This window comes from Triturus cristatus, chromosome 12 (genome assembly GCF_964204655.1).
Source record: "Triturus cristatus chromosome 12, aTriCri1.1, whole genome shotgun sequence".
Taxonomy (NCBI): Eukaryota; Metazoa; Chordata; class Amphibia; order Caudata; family Salamandridae; genus Triturus; species Triturus cristatus.
Window position 1 is genome coordinate 738659187 of NC_140595.1, and position 20183 is coordinate 738679369.

At 48.3% G+C, this 20183-nt stretch overlaps 1 protein-coding gene across 6 annotated transcripts in view; it reads right to left on the reverse strand.

Moving 5' to 3' along the window:
* The window catches only part of LOC146782632 (transmembrane protein 272-like), an 88372-nt gene extending 68638 nt beyond the window's left edge, over window positions 1–19734 (reverse strand). The window contains exon 1 of one of the 6 annotated variants that reach the window (XM_085637471.1): window positions 19440–19734. The gene's annotated coding sequence lies outside the window, so the exon portion shown is untranslated. Of the gene's footprint in view, window positions 1–18682; window positions 18816–18878; window positions 19034–19093; window positions 19163–19439 lie in introns of those variants that run through there. The other 5 variants (XM_085637467.1, XM_085637468.1, XM_085637470.1 and 2 more) reach the window with 5 other exon arrangements.
* Between the last annotated feature and the right edge of the window lie 449 nt (window positions 19735–20183).

Sequence of the window (20183 nt, forward strand, 5' to 3'; positions counted from 1 at the left end):
TACTTTACTAGCCTCGCACACTTCATTGGAGTCTTGCTTACACATTTAATACTAGCCTTGTACGCTTCAATGAAGTGTCACCCATACATTACTAGCCTCGTACGCTTCAATGGAGTCTAACCCATACATTAATAACCTTGTACACTTCAAAGGAGTCTCACCCATACTTTACTAGCCTCGCACACTTCTTTGGAGTCTTTCTTACCCATATATTACTAGCCTTGTACGCTTCAATGGAGTCTCACCCATACATTACTAGCCTTGTACAGTTCAATGGAGTCTCTCTTTCATTCATAAATTATTGGGCCCATAAGAGTCTAATCCACTCATACACTACTGGCTTCTTGTGCTACAGTTGAGTCTCACTCATTCGAGCATTACGGACCTCAAACACGTCAATGGAGTCTCATTCATCTGTACGCTGCAGATTCTGTGCATTCTGCAGGGGTGTAACTATCACTTAGCAGGTGTGCAGTAGCCCTGCAGCTCAGAGACCCGAGGGGCCTACTGAACCCTAATTATTGCTGTGTTTTACTACCCAACAGCAAAGGTGCCCCATTTTCCTTGCTTAAACTGGGGCCTATAGCACCCTTGCTATGTCACTGAGGCTCCAATGGGGCTTTCCCTCACCTGTACATTCCTGGTCTCATACAGTTCAGTGCAGTCTCACTCATCTGTATGTGACAGGTTTTATACAACCCAGTGGCGTCCCAGTCATTACCACGTATGCTTTGATTGAGTCTCACTCATTAGTACGTTGCACTGGCTTCATACACTTCACTGGAGTCTTGCTCATCTGTGCAATACCAGTCACATCCATGTCACTGCATGCTCTTTCGTCGGCATGACGGCAAGGAGACTCCCTCTTCTTGAGCAGGACCTGAGAAGCTTTTGCGAATCCTCTGGTGCCCGACTTTGCTACCATACAACATAAGGTGTCGTCCAGTCTCCAGCCTCAGACTCTGCTACCATACAACATAAGGTGTTGTCCAGTCTCCAGCCTCAGACTCTATTTAACATACAACATAGGGTGTTGTCCAGTCTCCAGCCTCAGACTCTGCTAACATACAACATAGGGTGTTGTCCATTCTCCAGCCTCAGACTCTGCTAACATACAAGGGTGTTATCGAGTCTCCAGCCTCAGACTCCGCTAACATACAACATAAGGTGCTGATCAGTCTCCAGTCTTTGATGGAAGCCTCCCTTGGTTCCTCCACACATCAAGCCTTTCTCCTGTCCTCTAGGGACGCACAATCTACATTTGGAGACCAAATATTTACCACCTCGCAGGCGTGGATCCAGCTCCCTATCCCGCCTAGTTCCAGTGGGACCTCTCAGTACTCCTCTGCACAGCCTTCATGACCCCCCAGGCCCTCCGGCCTATATCTGCACTTCTGCCTCATTTGCACTGCACTGCTGAGGACACACAGTTCATGCTCAATCACCCATTACTATAAAACAGAAGCACAATAATATGCTGAGTAAATATTTTCCCTTAATAGGCGTTAGTGCAAGACTGTAAAGGGTCTAAATTGACTGATATGTCTGGATCTGCCTTTGGTTTCTGTGCGATGCGCCCTGTTATAGCTTACATCAGCTTCTGAGGCCTCTGTGGCAAGTAAGGATTGACTGGGGAGGGGGGGGGGGGAGATGGACAGAAAATGCAAAGTCCGAAAGAGAACAGATGGAGATTGTGAGGAAGAAACTAGGTAAGGATGTTCAAGAAGGGAGGATGGCTCTCACCTTTCAGGAGGTGCCGAGGATGTATTCATTTCCCCGTAGGGCACCAAAAGGTATCAGGTGAATGCATCATATGTCATGGCCCATAAGGATGTTGAGGGATGAATACGCTGACTGTGCACAGGGCGGTGTCCAATAAGAGCTCTTTGCTCCAGAAACAGCGATCGGTCCCTTGAAGGGGGAAATAAATCTCAACACCCCCTTTTATCATCATCTGTCCTCCCCAGCTCCTGATCAACAGTGGAGGCTGAAATATGTTAACATAGAATCAATTTATGCTAAGATTCAGCCTAGGAGCTGCTAAGAGTTTGGGATGAGGCTCCACTCACCCCTTATCTGGGTCTCCTCTTGCCTCGAACATGAGCAGCTGTGAGCCTGGAGAGGGCTGGCAGTGGCCACCCTGGCGACAGGCAGTTTTCGCCTAGCGAACAGCCAGACCGTATAACCGCCCACATCATATACGTTTTAGCCCCAGTTTGGCAGAAGAATTTGCAACGTTGACAAAATCTGAAGCAATCTAGAGGGTGCTAAACCTGAACCTTTATCACCTAACAAATAAATTAATGGTTTATGATGGGCGAACAGAGGAAGTTTGGTTTCAAAATGTATGTTTTGATTTTTTCTGTGCCCTATGCACATGTAAGAGCTTCTTTTTCCATGGTACTATACTTTTGCTCAGTTTCTGTGAGTGCTGCAGATGCACAAGCTACGGCGTTCTCAGGTATACTCACTCACTGGCATAAAACAGCGCCTATCACAGTTTTACTGGCATCAAGCGTTACAGGGCACTGGAATTTGTTGAACTTGTCCTCCATTAGCCATCCTGAAAGTGCTGCCAATATTACTAGAATCCCCATGCTCCAGTGAGTTTTGATTGGTTTATTAAAACCTGATGTCAAACTGTCCCACACACATTTCTGTTGACAGGAGAAACAACCAATGAAATAACTGGAAGCACACTGCTGAACCCAGCTGTACCACCCACCCAGTGGTGTTAGAACAGAGTGTTACCGCTGGTCCACCAAAAGGCAAAAACCCCAAGGAGACACTCAAGTTCAAGTTCAAGTTTATTTATTTATGATCTTGGAACTCCAAAGAGGTCCACATGAACTGAAAGACCAATAACATCTAAAAAAAAATTGTGCAATATAGTTTCTACAATCATAAGCGAACGTGACACTCCAGAAAGGGTAAACTTCCTAAACGGGACAACCTGTGGAAAGGAAGTGAAATTATAGAGATACACAGGACCACCCAGCAAAGACTATTCCCTGCTTGTATCCAAGAATACAGTCTGGTGGGGCCCATCACGCTGCCCAAGGAAGCCCCTTAGGGGTTTGGAGGCACCGTGCTCAATGTAGCTCAAAAGGGTTTGCCAATGTCCTCCGGGAGAGAGCTGAATACACTCGGTCGAGTCTACCTCACTGCAGAGTTGATGTGTTCTGTCCAGTGCAGCTGAATGGGAAGTTGAATACACTGTCAGATGTAGCTCAGTACTGAGGTGGACATACTCAGTCCAAATGGTTCAATGGGGAGTTGAATGCGCTCTGTCTAATGAAGCTCAACGGACAGTAGGGCACATGCCACCAAGTGTTGAGTTGGACACACACATTTTACAATGGGTAACCAAAGTGGCAGTGAACTGCATTTGTAGAGGTTGAAAAATCCCCATCGAACACGCTCTGTTCAACGTACCTCGAGGTCGTGTGGCACACAGTCTATGAAGAGTGGCTCAGTGTTGGTTTGGATACACTTTGAACAATGTAGCTTAGAAGGGAGTAGGAAACACTCTACCAGTGTAGCTCAGGATTAAGTTGGAAACACTCTGTCCAAAACAGTTCACTGGGGAATTGGGTACACTGTGTCCAGTGCAGGTCAATACAGAGTTAGACACTCTGGGGCCAATGCAGCTCAGTGTAGTCAGTCGCGGCACATCCCCAGCCAAAGTGGCGGGGCGGACCAGAGGAGGGAACTGAGGGAAGATACAATAAAAAAGAAACTTACCTGAACACCGCCGCCTTCGCCGTCCGCTCCATCCCGCTCTTTCTGCTTCTGGGACAGGCTCCCAGACTGCACTGCGGCCAATCATGATGCTGCAGGAAAGCAGTGTCAGGATTGGCCTGAGCCCTACGACTGCGCGCTCCTAGGCAGACTGGGAGCCTGTACCTGCTTTTTCCAGCCCGAGCAACAAGCTGTGGCTGGAGAAAGCTTCACTGCGCATGAGGTGTTTGGCCGGCCTGAAACGGCCGGCCAAACACCTCATGTGCAGTGAAAGGACAAGGGAGTGCTAACACTCCCCCACCACAGTGTCATAACCTGGACCCACCCCCAAGACTCATCAGGGGGCGGGTCCAGGGGGTTTCAAATAAAACAGGTTGGAAACCCGTTTTATTATCATTTTATTATTATTCATCGTAAATTTCAACTCTGCATATGGTATTGATGTGTGAACCCATGATCGGCTATTTTCGAAAACGAAACCTGGATGACACGCAGACACCACGTAGTGACACTAACCAGGACCCGGGAGAGAACTTGCATTCTTGTTAATCACCAGTAGGACATATAAAATCTAGCAAGGCCTTGAATGCGCAACGCGATCCCACCTTGCATGTCCCTGTCGTCCCCAAAAGACTTAGGCTGCCTGTGCCACTGTATGCAGACATAACGTCCTCCAACTCCCCGATTCTGGCTCACGGCTGAGAAGCTTTTGGCTATAGAACAGGAACACGTCAGCAAAGTCAGTAAGTGCACGAATTGTTGATACTATACTTAACACCAGCGCATAGCTGCCAAGGTTTCAGATTGCCATTTGTGACATTTCCATAATTTCACTGAAATTATAAGTGACATTTCAGCGACTATGAATGACACTTTCTCGCAAACAAAAATCATGCAATGAAGACAAGGGCAACTTCTTAAAATCAGAAATTACAGCCATTTGAGCAATAAGAAACTCCAAGAAGTTCATGAAACTGCTGCAGAGCACCAGAAATGGAAGGGCGCTAACCCTAGTGCTCTCTCCTGACAAATGAGTGAGAGCCCTCCTGGCAAAAGAAAACACCACCATGACCACGGGCACTGGCGCTCCGTAGGTCACACCAGATCAAGCCAGCCCTAGCGGTATGCACCCTTGGGCCCTTGCTGGCTGTCTGGTGACCCTACTGTGCTTCGGAGTGAACGTTGAGTGCTATACCTACTCAGGATTGAGTTCTGATTCGGATTAAAACATGGTTGCGCCTGGTGCGCCCAGCTGTGTCTGCAGGGCCTCTGTAAGTCTGATTGCGACATCATGATACGAAACAAGTTAAACTCACCTTTGAGCATGAAAGACTCACCCGGCACAAAGATGATGAAGTGGACACTGATTTTTCTGTCCCTACTGGTTGTTGTTGCCTATCTTCAAAATGGCGCCGGTCAGGTGATTTCAGGTTGACGCCCTGTGTGGTCCACAAAAAGTGAGCAGAGGGGCCGACTGGACATCAGCCATTGTTTTCTTCCTCATCCTGTTTTTCTATGTTTATTGAATGGTTGGACCCCGGAGGTTTGGGATCGCCATCGGCGCAAATCCTGAGTAAACCCTGGAAATCGAACCTATCAAACCAAGCTACTTGCTTCATATTGCTAAAATATGATATAATAGTATAATATAATATAATTGCTCCCCCACAGACTATTGTTTTGGGATTTTATATTTTGCTTTTTGAGTTTGTGTTTCTTCACCCATCTAATTTGCTCCAATTTTACGATGTAATCTGTTTTGCTACCTAATTTGCTCTTGATTTTTAATTCCTCCTTTGTTTATCCTACTCCCCTATTTTATCGGGTTTTTTACCTATTTAATGTGATCCTTATTAGCACTGTAATCTGCTTTTACTATTTTATCTGCGCCTGACTGTATTTCCTCGCTTATTTTCCCCCCTGCTTGATTTATCATATCTACCGTACTTGTTTTACCTTTTCTACCCTACTGAACATCAGTGATGTAATCTGTTTTGCTATCGAATCTGCTCCCGATTTTATTCCTCTCTTGCTTAACACTACCTCCTTATCTTGCCCCCGATTTTTTTGACCCCACACTCTCCCAGCACCCCCCTCTCCTCTCCTCCCCTACCCCCATCTCCTTTAACTTCCTTCTCTTTACTCTGTCTCACGTCCACCCAACATGCCCCTTCACAGCACTGACCATCACCCTCAGGACCATACCCTCTCTAAACACGGCCCCAACTCCTGGACCATTCTCTACCCCCCAAATCTCTCCAAACACGCAAGGAAAAACTCCTCATCCGCAACCCTGAAACACTCATTGTCGATAACTACCTCAGCCTCACCTCCCCATTATTTCCAACTACATCTTCTACTCCAAACGCCCTTCCAAATTGAAGAGCATCTTCCTCCAACACCTCCCTACCTCTAAATCAACCAATATACCATATGGATTTAAAATATCCACCGCTCCCTCCCCAGCCTTTCATGGTGATATTGATATCTCCATCTTCAAAACAGGTAACATCCTCATACAAGCCTCGCCATCCCACCTTTCTCTCTTTGAACACCACTTTAGCACTATGTCTCTCCTCCTTAACCACTCAGCGCCTAACACTCCTCCTCCCCAAACGAACAGAGCCCCTCAAACCTCTTCCTCCCCCCTCCCCCTCCACTCTACATCCACTCTCAACCTCCAAAAATTGTCCTCACCATCTCCCTCCCTGGACCCCCCTATTGATAACGACTACCCCCATCCCCAATTACCTACTTCTCATCCCCACTTATCTCCCTCTCTCCCCCTAACCCCCGTAACCCTTACTCCTCTGACCCCTCCTTGAATAACGGTAGCCCCAAACTCCTGTCACCTACTTATCATTCCCTTCCCATGACCCGCCCTCCCCCTGTCCCCCAAACCTCCCTCTCCCTGACCCAACCACTCACTTACCCCATCGTCTTTTCCCCGCAACCACCCATCACAACTCCTCACCCCCCTACTCCTACCAATCCCATACACTCTCTGCTCCTCCCCTTCTTCTCTACCCGCCCCCCTCAGGCGCTACCTACCCAACCCCCTAATCCCGCACCTCAACCCCCAATTAACACCCATCTCCCTCACACCCCCTCACACCAACCCTCAATAATTACACATCCCCATCACAACAATATATCAGTTTCTCACTCGCTTCATGCCCTTTTATCCTCTCTGACCACATCACCTGAAGATTTCTGCCCCTTGTATAACCTAACCCCTCCACTCTCACTTAACAGCTCCGCCAGCCATCACTCCATACCTACTACCCTATCTCCCCCCTCACACAGTAGGCCTCCATCCGCAACTAATTACGACCACTCCCTATCCCAGACCACTCTCCTCCCACCTCCTATCCCCCGTCATTCCTTCCCTGTACCCAGAATACCCCGAGCATACACAACACTGTACTCGCCCTACCTACTTTAACTTCTGAACCCCTCACTCCTCCCAGCCCCGTCACCGCTCACCCCACACCATCTACAACATCTCCCCCTCACATATTAGTCCACCCTCTGCAAATAACTCAGACCACGCACTCCCGACACCTCCCCTCTCCTCAATTGCCCAGATCCTACACAAAATTGAATGTGACCCATCTAATTTAACTACTGAATTTGCCCGGCTCAGAAAAGACTTCTTCGTACACAGCACCAGATCCCTCCCTCACCATAAAACCACCATCCTCCCTCCCTCAAACATCCCCAATAACAAACACAACCTTTGGAGATCACTCCCTCTCCGATGCCGTAAGCATAGACCTCTCCGCACCTCGAACCATCTCTCCCCGTCCGACCTCGCCGACCTTTGTAACTCCTACCTTCCTAATCTGCCAACCACCAACCCTCCACTCCCTTATGCCCCCATCCCCGTTATCATAGGGACAAATAGAACCCCCTCCTCCCCCGCTTCCCCCAGGCCACCACCCCAACTTTCGCTGATCCAATCTTGCCCACACTCCATACCCAACCCCACACCACTGACATGCATGCTAGTTAACTGACACTCCGCGGTCCTACATGCCACGGAAATCTCGGAAACCATCCTGAGTTAATCCATTGATATTGCATTCCTCACTGAAACATGGCTAAATGACCACTCGCCATACTTGACCTTCTCTCCCCCCCCCCCCCCCCCCCGGGATACTCAATTCTTAGAAAAGACAGACCTAACAGAGTTGGGGGAGGGCTAGCCATTATCTTCAAAAAGGAACTTCAGATTTCCCTTATCACTAACCCAGGCTACTCCTCATGCGAATACCTGGAAGCAGAACTGTTAACTCAAAACTCCCTCCCAATTCGTCTACACAACATCTATCGCCCCCCAGGACCACCACAGCCCTTCATTGAGGACTTGTCTGATCTACTGGCGCAATCAGCATTATCCAACTCAAAAAATCTCTTTCTTGGGGATCTCAACCTCCATTGGAATGATACCAATGACCCCACCATCTCCCGCCTCACTACACTTCTTGAAATCAACGAACTCAAACAACTCTGCCAATCTCCAACTCACACTAAAGGATCCATACTTGACGTCATTCTGTCCAACTATGATCTGTCCTCCGTTACCAATATCATCCCCACTGACTGGTCCGACCATCACCTTATACTGTTCACCATTGCTACCTCAGCAAACCTTCCCGCCCCTAAAACTACCAGACCTAAGAAATTGACCAGAAACCTAAAAGGCATCCCTCCAGGTGTTCTACAATCGAAACTCCAAGCTCAACTTCTTCTCATTCCCCCCTCCAAAAATGCGAATGAGCTCACTGAACTATTTAACAATACTGTTACTGATATTCTTGACCAACTAGCCCCGCCTAAACTCAAAGACCAAAGAAACACCCACTCAAACTCTTGGTTTAATACTGAGATAAATAATGAGAGACGGGCACTCAGACTGTCGGAAAGAACCCGGAGACACCATCCCTCACCCTCCCATCTTGCACTTCTCAGACATGCTAGATCCACTTACAAAAAACACATCCTCAAGGAAAAGGCATCCTTCTTCCGCACTCAACTTGACCGTGCCAAAAACAGACCCAGGGAACTCTTCAAAATCATCCGAAACCAAACTTCCCCCGCACCTCCTAATATGACAGCCTCATCAGACAGATGTGAAGAAATTGCCCACTTCTCGGAAAAAATTGCCAAAATTGACCAATCCTTCCTTCCCACACAACTATCCTCCAACTTCCCATCCAATCTTGTCCTCACCTCTAATGTCTACTCCACATCCCCCCTTCCAGACGACACTCTCTCTCATCTGCCCTCTATCCTACCGCTCCCCAGCGAGCCTCCTCACCCACCCATTTCCATTCCCCCCAACACTCGACAGGCCTCTCACCTTCCACATCTCCAGCAACCAACTCCCCTAAATCTCAACCTAAGAACAATGCCTCCTTGCTCAACTTTCTCTCCGTCACTGAGCTTGAAGTCCTCAATATAATTGGCAATATAAAACCGTCCTCCCACACAAAATACCCAATACCCTCTAACCTTGTCCCTGCCCTTAAGCACATCATCACCCCATTCTGGACCAAAATCATCAACACCTCTCTCTCCACCGGCTGTGTCCCCTCTTCCCTTCAGCTTGGCCAAATCTCGCCCATAATCAAAAACCCCAATGCTGACCCCAATGACCTAAATAATCTCTGCCCCATCACTAACCTCCCCCTTCTCTCAAAGGTACTTGAAAAATGTGTCCTACTACAACTAAACAAACACATAGAAAATTTCAACCTTCTCGACCCCTTTCAATCTGGCTTCAGAAAAGGTTGCAGCACCGAAACGGCAATGCTCAATGTCATAGATGACATCCATCAATCACTTGACAATGGCGAGACCTGCCTTCTTATACTTCTTGATCTCTCTGCAGCATTCGATACAGTCAACCATTCAGCCCTACTTAATGTGCTTAGGACCCGTTTCGGCCTTAATGGCACCGCCTACAAATGGTTCATCTCTTATCTACAACACCGTACTCAGCAAATCAAAATTCAAAACTGTCTCTCTACCCCCACTCCTGTCTCCTTTGGACTCCCCCAAGGATCTATTCTCTCTCCCTCCCTCTCTCTTTAACCTCTTTATGGAACCCCTCATCCTCATTCTTAACCAAGCAGGCATAAATTACCACCTCTACGCCGATGACACCCAAATCTATTACAAGATTAAAACTCATGCTGACATCTTACACCTGAACAACACCCTTACCAAGATCCAAACCTGGTTCCATTCCAATCATAAGTTTTATCAATGGTGGACGAACCCAATGCTGTGTGGTACGATCACTGTGAGACAGTGTTTGGGAACCCACTAGGTAGGTTAAAAGACCCCTCACACACCAACCTGGTTGGTGTCATGCTTCATCATCGGGGTCCCAACCGGGTGGCTAAATGCCCCCCGGTTGTGCTACGACGCCTGGCTACAGCGGAGCTGGTGTGGTGCAAGAGTGTGATGTAGTGATTGTTAAAAATATCTCTGAGAGTCCTTGCCATTAGAAAATGTATTACTGGCGGCTCAGGATATAAATTAAAAACAGGGTATGTGATGCAACTACGAAAGATATTATTATCTACTAGTTGCCGGTGTTGTAGGTCTACATGTTTCAGCTCTCGTGGGGAAATATGGAGCTTTCGTCAGGACCAGTGAAGTAAGTGAGTGGCAAAGTGCGAAGTGCCACGTGATAAGTGAAAAAATAAAAAGGTTGTTTACCTACACACTCGCTAAGGTGTGTGGACCCAGTGTCGGCACAATTGCGGACACTGCAGCGCAAAACACTATGGCTGAGTGAGTACGCTGCTCAGGAAACGGGAGGAGAGCGCTCCTCGCGTCAATTTTGGTTGAGGAGCTGTCAACGCCTGGCACCTACTGTGGTCTCCCGAAGTCCCTTCACTGCTCCCTGCTGCCACTCACTGTTTCTAATGCTCTGTACTGCGTATCTGTTGGTCAGATGCTTATGGCTGGTTTCCCAAAAAGCTCTGCTGCCTCTGGTGAAAGACCAATGTCTTAGAGATTACTTGCTTTATATGCAAGGCTCATTTTCTCAGTCTTGTGTTCTTCCTTTCGCTCTCCTTATTGCCTCTCAAATCACTCCCTCTGTGCGTCAAGGCGATTATATGATGGCTTAAAAAGCCATACAGAAAAGCAAAATGTCATCTTGAGGCAACCAGAGACGAAAACTATAGTCCCTTTATGCCAACATTCCAGGTATTTCTTTTTTTTACTTTTGAAGCACTTTTTTCCCTTGGGTATCTTTTTGTGGTCTTACACTATCTCTAGATTTTTACAGCTCTCCTTGGATCCCTCTTTCTAGGATATTTTTCACTCTCTCTCTGTCTCTTTCCCACCCCCTCGTCCTTTTCTGAGTTCTTTCTCTGCTTGTCACCCTGCAACCACTTAGGGCCAGATGTATCAAAGGGTTTTACCCATTCTGTGTCTATGGGAAAATGTGTTTGTGCATATGACCCTTAACTCTGCCGCTCCCTTTACCGGTCTCCCCTTAGCCGTCGGCCTACTCAGTCTTCCTTCAATACATCCACCAAAGAGTCTTTCCTCCTCCACCTCTTCTCAGCCACTCTCATCTCTATCTGCATCCTTACCAACGTCATCACTTTTCCTTCCTCCACCACAGTTCATTCTACTCATCTCCCCTCTTAATTTCCTCCACCTCTCTTCTACACCCCCAAATAATGTTGCTCTACCTCTACCTCAGACCTCCACCACAGTGGCCTACTGGGCCTGCCACAAAACAGCCTGGGAGAAGGCTCCTCTCATGTGACCTGCAAGTGCTAGTTGCATCGAACAAACATCTCACAAAGGCAGAAGTTTAGACAACCCAGATGGAGCGGATGCATGTTGCCAGGGGGTCACCACGCCCCCTGCCAGCAACTCGGTCTAAAATAAAAGGTATTAGTACAACCGCGATAGTATCACCCTATTCCACCCTCTGAACAAGAAATGCTACTTCAATGGTTGTAACAGCATTGCACCTTCCCAAAATACACTCTACACACACACAGCAAGGACCATTCATGCATGTGTTTCTCCCACACAAAACATGTACATCATGGGCAGCAGCAACACATACTTCTCTCACAGACAGAGCAGGTACAGCCTGGGCTGCAGAAGATGAGCCTGGGAGCCCCTGACACCAACAGTGTACAGAGGCTGGTGAGAGGGCAGGGGTTTGTATGGGGGCCATCCGTGCATTAAAGTCTGTGTTTGAAGATTGGGTAAGTGCGGAAGTCTGCTTCGAGGTCCCCAGTAATATATGTAGAAGGGGAGGGCAGGGGTAGATGCCACCTCAGAATGTAGGCTCCGTGGGCTCCTGCTGACACCCCTGTTGACATCCCCCAGACCTGTCTTCCCTCAGTGGTTCTCATCACACCACCCAGGCTGTTGCGATTTATAGTTCTCAGCGGCGAAGTGGGAGGTGCGGCGGGAAATCCCATCGCACGAAAACGAAGCAAGACCGCCAGATAGTCAAGGTGGTAAACACAGTCAGGGTGGGAAGGCTACAAGACCCAGAGAAAACAGCAAGGTGGGAGCTAACACACCCAGCCCACAGCAGGCGGTAAATACGCTACAATCAGCACACATGTGTCACTGTGTGTTGGGAGCAGAGCAGAGGCCAGAACATGTTAAAGGCCAGGCTGTCACAAGAGCTCTATAGGCATCCGGAAGGTCTGGGTACCAACTCCAGCAGAATCCAGCGAACCTTTCTATGCCATTTAACAAATGTAAAGTGTGGTGTTCCTCACAGTGATTGCTACAGCAGGTTTTGTAAAAAGCAGAAAAGGGCTGTGTGGCATCTTTGCATTAATCCCAACCAGTGGGAATCACTCAGGACCAAATTCCAGTGAATTATTATTTTGTCCACCATAGCACCCCAGACAGAAACCAATCAGCCTCGGCCCTGCGCCAATGGGAATAGCTCAGCTCAGACTGAAAGGCCAGGGCCCCTCTGAACAAGAGCACAACCGACACTAAACCGTATTTGGCCCATTCGGCCTGGCCATTCAGGGCTTTAAATCCTTCAATATAGTGAGCACAGAACCCAGGTCTGGGCTCCTAGAGCGTGGTGCTGAGGAAGGCAAAAAAGCGATTGGTGGAAAGCTTGAATCAGTTCCTGAGCTGCCTGAGCCTGTATTCCATTCCATCCTTTTTTATCCCCCAAGCCACCTCTGGCAGGAACCAGCCATATGCAAATCAGCCCTGGGCCTGCTCTACATTTTGCATCACTGTAAATAACGTGTTCTATCCTTAACTCAGTGATATCCATTTTATCGGCCTTGGAAAGATGAAGGGTTGGACACCACTGCTTGAATTAGTATTCTCTTCAGGTTGCGCATATATGGCACATATAGCCAACTACATACCCCCAGCTGCATATAAAGAGCAGTCAGCAGGTTTATAGATGGAAGGCTCTTTTGTTTTATTTGATTTAGAAAAGTAATCTTTCTATTGCGCATTTTACTTATAAATAGTGCTACACAATATCCCTGGCTTCAGAGCATCAAGAAATAAACACAACTCCGTTACAATGCATCCTACGGTTGAAACCACTGGCCTCATTGAAGAGTCTTTTTCTTGGGAGGCATCATTCTCCTGGCACAGCGCTGCCTTTCAACCGCCATGTGATGAGCATTTCTTGTGGCTCACATGCTGCAGTGGAAGTGCGGCTGGGTGGGACCCCCACCTTTCAGCTGTTGGTGGGTGTGGGATGCGATAATACCATTGTTATCCCTGCTGACGTCCACCTTAGATATGGGATGTCATTGCCTTTTGTGATGGCATTAAAATGATCATATTATATAATATGAGACATGAAGGCAGCGGCGATTATGGAAAGTAATAGAAACACCAGTGGCTTGTCGGGCCTTTAACCGCCATTGCAGGGAATACTTTGAGATGTGGCTGAAAGCCAAGCCAGTAGCCTCAGCCCTGCCAGCCCACGCAAGGGAACATGATGGGGGCGGTAAAGCCCTCTCAGCCCAATGGTCGTTTCGCGCCTACCTCAGATCAGAAACTCAGCGCGACCAGCCACCTTGCCACCTTTTGCCCGCTTCAGATGAGGTTCTTTGCCCGCCTGCCACCCCTCTTCTGCAGTACGTGGTCTTTGCACGCACCGCTAAACCAGACCTGATTTAACCCCGCCTACTGGAAGAAAAACACACGTCTAAGTTTAAAATACATTATTTAGACAGCAAGTCCATCAAAGTGACGGGAACTAAAAACAAGCATTTGCAATGCAATAGGTCTCGCATTATAAAAGTGTGAGCAGTTGGCATTGTTAATAATAATGCAACACTAGCTATTGGCATTGTAAATGATAATGCCATTTATTTATGTGTTTGTTTTATAAAATAGATTAAAAAGGCATTGTCATGAACAATGTCAATAGCTGAAACTTTTGCAAATGCGAGACCTATTGCATTGCAAATGCTTGTTTCAGTACAGCAGGCTTTTAAAAAAGTTTTAGTCACTACTCAAAATGAAATCCATTTTATCAGCATTGCCAGTGCTCCTTTATGTTTAATGCCCTAAATGAAACACAATGTTCTAAGCAGATTGCTAAACAGCATCTCCAGCCCCGATCACAATGTCTCACTTCATGTTGGACAGTGGGCATCCTGTTTTTATGCAGTGCCAAGACGGGGTGAACTAATGCACAGACTGAGGTCTGTCAGCCTCCGAGGCTCAAAGCATTCCTTGCAACAGTCCGCTGTGTCAAGGTATTGCCATGTGTACAGCACACACTCCGCTACAACAAGGGGTTTCAAAGTTGGGGGTGACTTCACAAACTTTCCCAAGGTGTTCATCGTGTTTGGTGACAGCGTATTTATGCTGACAGCCAGAAAACGGTTTGTGGTTGTGTGTGTGGCTGTGTGTGGGTGTTGTGATTGTGTGTGTAGTAGTGTGTGTGTTGTGGTTGCGTGTGTAGTTGTGGTTGTGTGTGTGGATGTGTGTTTCTGTTATTGTGTGTGCTTGTGTGTGGTTGTGTGTGTGGTTCTGTGTTATTGTGGTTGTGTGTTTGTGTTATTGTGTGTGGTTGTGTTTGTGTGTGTGGTTGTGTGTGGGTGTGGTTGGGTGTGTGTGGTTGTGGTTGTGTGTGGTTGTGGTTGTGTTTGTGGTTTTGTGTTTGTGGTTGTGTGTGTGGTTGTGTGTTTGTGTTATTGTGTGTGTGTGGTTGTGTGTTTGTGTTATTGTGGTTGTGTGTGTTTGTGGTTGTGTGTGGTTGTGTGTGTGGTTTTGTGTGGTTGTGTGTGTGTGGTTGAGTGTGGTTGTGGTTGGTTGTGTGTTGTGGTTGGTTGTGTGTTGTGGTTGGGTGTGTGTTGTGGTTGGGTGTGTGTTGTGGTTGGGTGTGTGTTTGTGTGATTATGTGTGTGTTATTGTGTGTGTGGTTTTGTGTGTGTGGCTGTGGGGTTTGTGTGTGGTGGTGTGTGTGTGTGTGTGGTTGTGTGTGTTTGTAAGTGGTTGTGTTTGTGGTTTTGTGTGTGGTTCTGTGTGTGTGTGTGGTTGTGTGCTGTTGTGGTTGTGTGTGTAGTTGTGGTTGTGTGTGGTTGTGTGTTTGTGTTATTGTGTGTGTGTGTGCTTGTGGTTGTGTGTGTGGGTGTGGGGGGGGGGGTGGGTTGTGGTTGTGTGTGTTGTGGTTGTGTGTGTGTTTGTGTTATTGTGTGGTGGGGTTTGTGTGTGTGTATGGTTTTGTGTGTGTGGTTGCGTGGTGGGGTTTGTGTGTGTGTATGGTTTTGTGTGTGTGTTTGTGGGTGTGTGGTTGTGGGGTTTGTGTGTGTGGTTGTGGGTGGTTGTGGGTGGTTGTGGGTGGTTGTGGGTGGTTGTGGGTGGTTGTGGTTGTGTGTGGTTGTGGGTGGTTGTGGGTGGTTGTGGTTGTGTGTGAGTGGTTGTGGTTGTGGGTGGTTGTGGTGTGTGTGTGAGTGGTGTGTGTGTGTGTGTGGTTGTGTGGTTGTGTGTGGTTGTGTGGTTGTGTGTGTGTGTGGTTGTGTGTGTGTGTGGTTGTGTGTGTGTGTGGTTGTGTGTGTGTGTGGTTGTGTGTGTGTGTGGTTGTGTGTGTGTGTGGTTGTGTGTTGTGGTTGGTTGTGTGTGGTTGTGTTTGTGTTATTGTGTGTGTGGTTATGTGTTTGTGTTATTGTGTGTGTGTGGTTGTGTGGTGGGGTGTGTGTGTGGTTGTGTGTGTGTGTGATTGTGTGTGTGTGTGGTTGTGTGTGTGGTTGTGGTTGTATGTGGTTGTGTTTGTGGTTTTGTGTGTGTTTGTGGTTTTGTGTGTGGTTCTCTGTGTGTGTGGTTGTGTGTTGTGGTTGTGTGTGTGTGTGTGTGTGGGGTGTGTGTGTGTGGTTGTGTGTGTGTGTGGTTGTGTGTGTGTGTGGTTGTGTGTGTGTGCGTGCAATCCTAATCAAAACACAATGGCACAGACTTTAGTTTCATTAGACCTGAGGAACCGTACATAAGAGATGAAGAATTGTTATCGGTAACGGACCCACTAGGCCTCCAGTCAAGTAATAGTGGTCATGAACGTTATAAATTAAAAACAACGAAACGGAAAAATTAACAATCTCATCACTCACCCACTTGAGGGTCTCAGAAGGAGCCTAGATCCCGCTTGGACTCAGAATCTCTCAGGTGCAACAAAGCCCCTTTGGTACAGAAAGATAGGGTGGATAACCCTGGCTCAGTGGTTAACAACGAAAAGTCCACCTTTGACACACCAGTCATGAACTTACAGATACAGAACTGGTGGTCGGTCATTGACACCACACTAACAACCATGGGCTAGGTGGCAATGGTGCATGCTGACTAAATGGACTCTCAGATTGTAATATTACAGTCCCTGGCAAAGAACGTGAAGAAGATAGAATCGCGACTGGATAATCTAAATTCTTTCATAATGAACGCCCAGTTACAGACTGACAAGGAGCGCTGTTATTGCTCACTTCTCCTCGAAAAAATCTCTGCATTCCCTGAAATAAATGTCTAATCTTCTCAGAGAATATAAAGTAACATACATCATAACAGCAATGAAAGGCCCCTTCCCCGTTCCTCATCAAAAAGTTGACCAAATACGGTTTTTGGTGTCAGTTCCCCCGGGGCACAAGCAGGCATCCACTTCTGTCAGGACAGCTGATCGGAGCAAAAAAGACAGAAGTGGATGCCTGCTTGTGCCCTGGGGGGACTGACCCAAAAAAAAACACACAAAGGGAAACAAGGGATATCCAAGGATAAATATGAAGGAATCGCCAAATGGGTGGTGACGCGGATGTCAAAAACCACGCACAATAATGGAGGTGGACAAAGAGGGTGAGAGCCGTTCTCCGTCTGAAGCAGACCGCTCTGATGCTGGAGAGGACGAAGCGCATGAGCCCCGCAGACACTGCGCAGACTCCGCGTACATTTTAAGAATGGAAGGCATAGACGAGAAAGCGGATGAAGGAAGGATGAAAAAAGTAAGGAAGGTTGTAAAGAAGGAAGGGAGGAGAGCAAAGGATATACGGTGAAGGCAGATTAAAAGGAGAGGAAGGTAGAGGAGAAAGGGTAGGAAAGTAAGAAGCAACAAGTGGCGTTGAAGGTGAATCACTGAAAACAGTGGGTGTGCCGGCAGAGGAGGCTGGGTCTGCGCAGCAAAGCCGCGAAAGTGAAAGTGATCGTGATCGCGATCAAAGCGGCCGAGAAAGTGAAAGTAAGCAGTGCAAGCGCGCGCCCGCGCACATGCACTGTAGCTCTAGGCTGGCCTGGTAGCACTTTTTGAAGCCCATATTCAAAATGTCTCTTCGAGCCTTTGGCTCGCGAGACCTAAATATTGTGAGAATAGGAACAAAGCATCAAAAAAAAGAAAACACCCAACGTCGTAAATGAAGCAATCAATTCATAAGTGGTTAAAACCTCTGTGGTGCATAGCATAGTGTTGCAGGCTGATAAGATATCTAAACATTTACCGGTAAAATTACGAGGGCGCGCTAGGAGCAGCCAGGCTAAGTCATGCATGCAGCACAGAATGCAAATTCCAAATACTGTGCCCAAAGACCTGGCGCGGATTCTGGTGTCGCCTCAAGCTTGGCACTGCCAGCGCCTCTAGGCTGAGGTCTGCGGGTGGCGTGGGCGTATGGCCAGAGCGGGAGACTTTGGAGCTGGGGAGTCTCGGCGTCGGATCAGCATCCTGTGATTCTGGGCAAGTCACCTAATCTCCCCACGCCTACCAAAAATGAATGTGTAAAGTAACTGGTGCTCAAGTAAAGCCTCAATACCTTTGGTTCTAGTTCGGGCTATTTAAAAATGCAAAGAAAAAAAACTACTCGGTGGTGAGAGACACTTTGTGTTGGAAGAAGAGAACCACGCAAAATAGCAACATAGCTGGCTATTGACTATGTGCAACCCATCAGAAGCTGCCTGCTTGTTCCCACAGCAACAGATCGACTTTGCCCTCGCCACTGGCCGCCGCTCCCCGCCCGACCATCTGTTCGGTGGTGGCTGTCCACAGCCCACTTGAGGCCCCCATCAGCAGGTCCCATGTGCTGTGTGATGCGCTGCCCGCAGCAAGAATCTCGGAGTGGGCGCTGCAGGGAACCCGCGTCATTTCGTTAAACTGCAGGGGCGGCTCTGGGAGCTGAGAGGGTCTGCACTGCCCATGGTGCTGAAACCAGGAGCGACCCTCGCCTGCCCTGCACGGGTCAGGCAGGCAACAGTACGCATGCGCGCACTGTTTGGCGTCAGCCTAGTTGACCACTTCCCTCGAGGTTATTACGAGACTGTTTCCAGTCCAGGTTTTTAATGTGATAACATAATGCATTCTGGGTGTTGTTGTCTTGTTTACTTCCATTGAACAAAGTAAGCAAGAGCAAAAAAAAAAAAAATCATAAGTGATTTATTTGTAGGGGAAATGTTTAGGGCCAGAGACAGTGTCTATAATCACCTGGAGTGAGGTTTCCTTTGTGTTTAGGCTGCATGGGTCTTGTTCCGGGCTCGACAGAAACACCATGTATCACGTGTAGGAGCCCGGGGTGGCGTCCCTGGTCATTTTGCCACATTCCGCCTCATTCTCCATATATCTCTCGCACATGCAAACACTCACCCGCGGGAACAGAGATCCCAGTGCACCATCCCCTCACCTGGTGTCAGAGTTTGCCCTCTCCGGCTGCCTCTCCCCCTGCGTGGCCCTCCAGGACGCCCCCGCTCACACGGGCACTGTGCGCGGCAGGGAGCTGGGATTTTAAAGAGGCAGGGACGCACAAGAGGCAGGACCGACTAGGCCACACCAAACAATTATCAAACAACCCCGCGTGTGGACATATGATAGGTGCCTGCAGGAGACACGTGTACCTACAATGGGAGCACACCTAGATTCCCGAAGGCGAACATGTCCCTGGCGCGCTGGGCTGTCCAGTATCACAATGCCATGCGTGAGCAGTGCACACGTTTACTTGGAACTCTGGGACTTGTAGTCCTACTTTTAGAACGAGCTCAACAGAGCCTCAAACCCGCAATTTAAAAAATCTGGATTGGATACGCATGGATCTGGGAAGCTTAGAGCTGTGGGGGTGACTGTCTCTGCCCCAGCCCTAGGCCTTTCCAAACAATGACGTGTTGTTAAGTTCGCCACGTTCCTTTTTCGATGGGGGGTGGAGGGGCGTGGACGGGGGGCGGGGGTGCTGGGGGACAGCGTCCGGTACCTGCTTGAACTGGTCCCGCCTGGAGTCTCCCTTAGTTCTTGCAGCCTCCTTCAAAGCACCTCCCTCGCCGTGTGCCTGGCTTGCAGCCCCCAGTATGCCTTCATCGACCGGTGCCCCTGGGTGTGCACTCCTCACTCACACCGTCTGGTGACGACGAGTACGTTTAATCTAGTCAGGCGCTCGGAGATTGGGCCAAAATCCGTTGACGGGCCCCTGTTTCGAGGAGCCTGCGCGGCACTTCCTCTGTGGTTTTCACGCTGTCCGCCGACACTATCGCTCTGCCCTGTTTCTGTTCACACGGAAGCTGATCCGGGCTGGGGCGATGCCCCCCCTCAGCGCAACCACGCGACCCATCATTCTAATGATACATTCTAGCCTCCGTGCCAAGTTCTGAGGCGATGCAGTGTTGTCAAGATTCCGTGCATTGTTACACCTGCATAACACAAGGATATATTGTCTTTTGTGTACAGGTCGAATGGTAAATTCACAAACTTGTTCACAGCAGTGACACTTTCTTGAGTGCGTGACGGTCCGAGGGTAGATGGTCACGCCTGAGTGCAGCAATGAAACAGTGTCGATTGTGTATATAGCGCCAATGCTGCGCAGGCATGCTTGCATTCAGCTGTCATATGTTGTAAGGTGTGTACGTGTCTAATTGGACTTTGTCAGATTGTATAAAGCGCTCGTATGTTGCATCTAATACACAGGCCCTATGGTACATTGTTATAGCTCTGACGTGCCCAA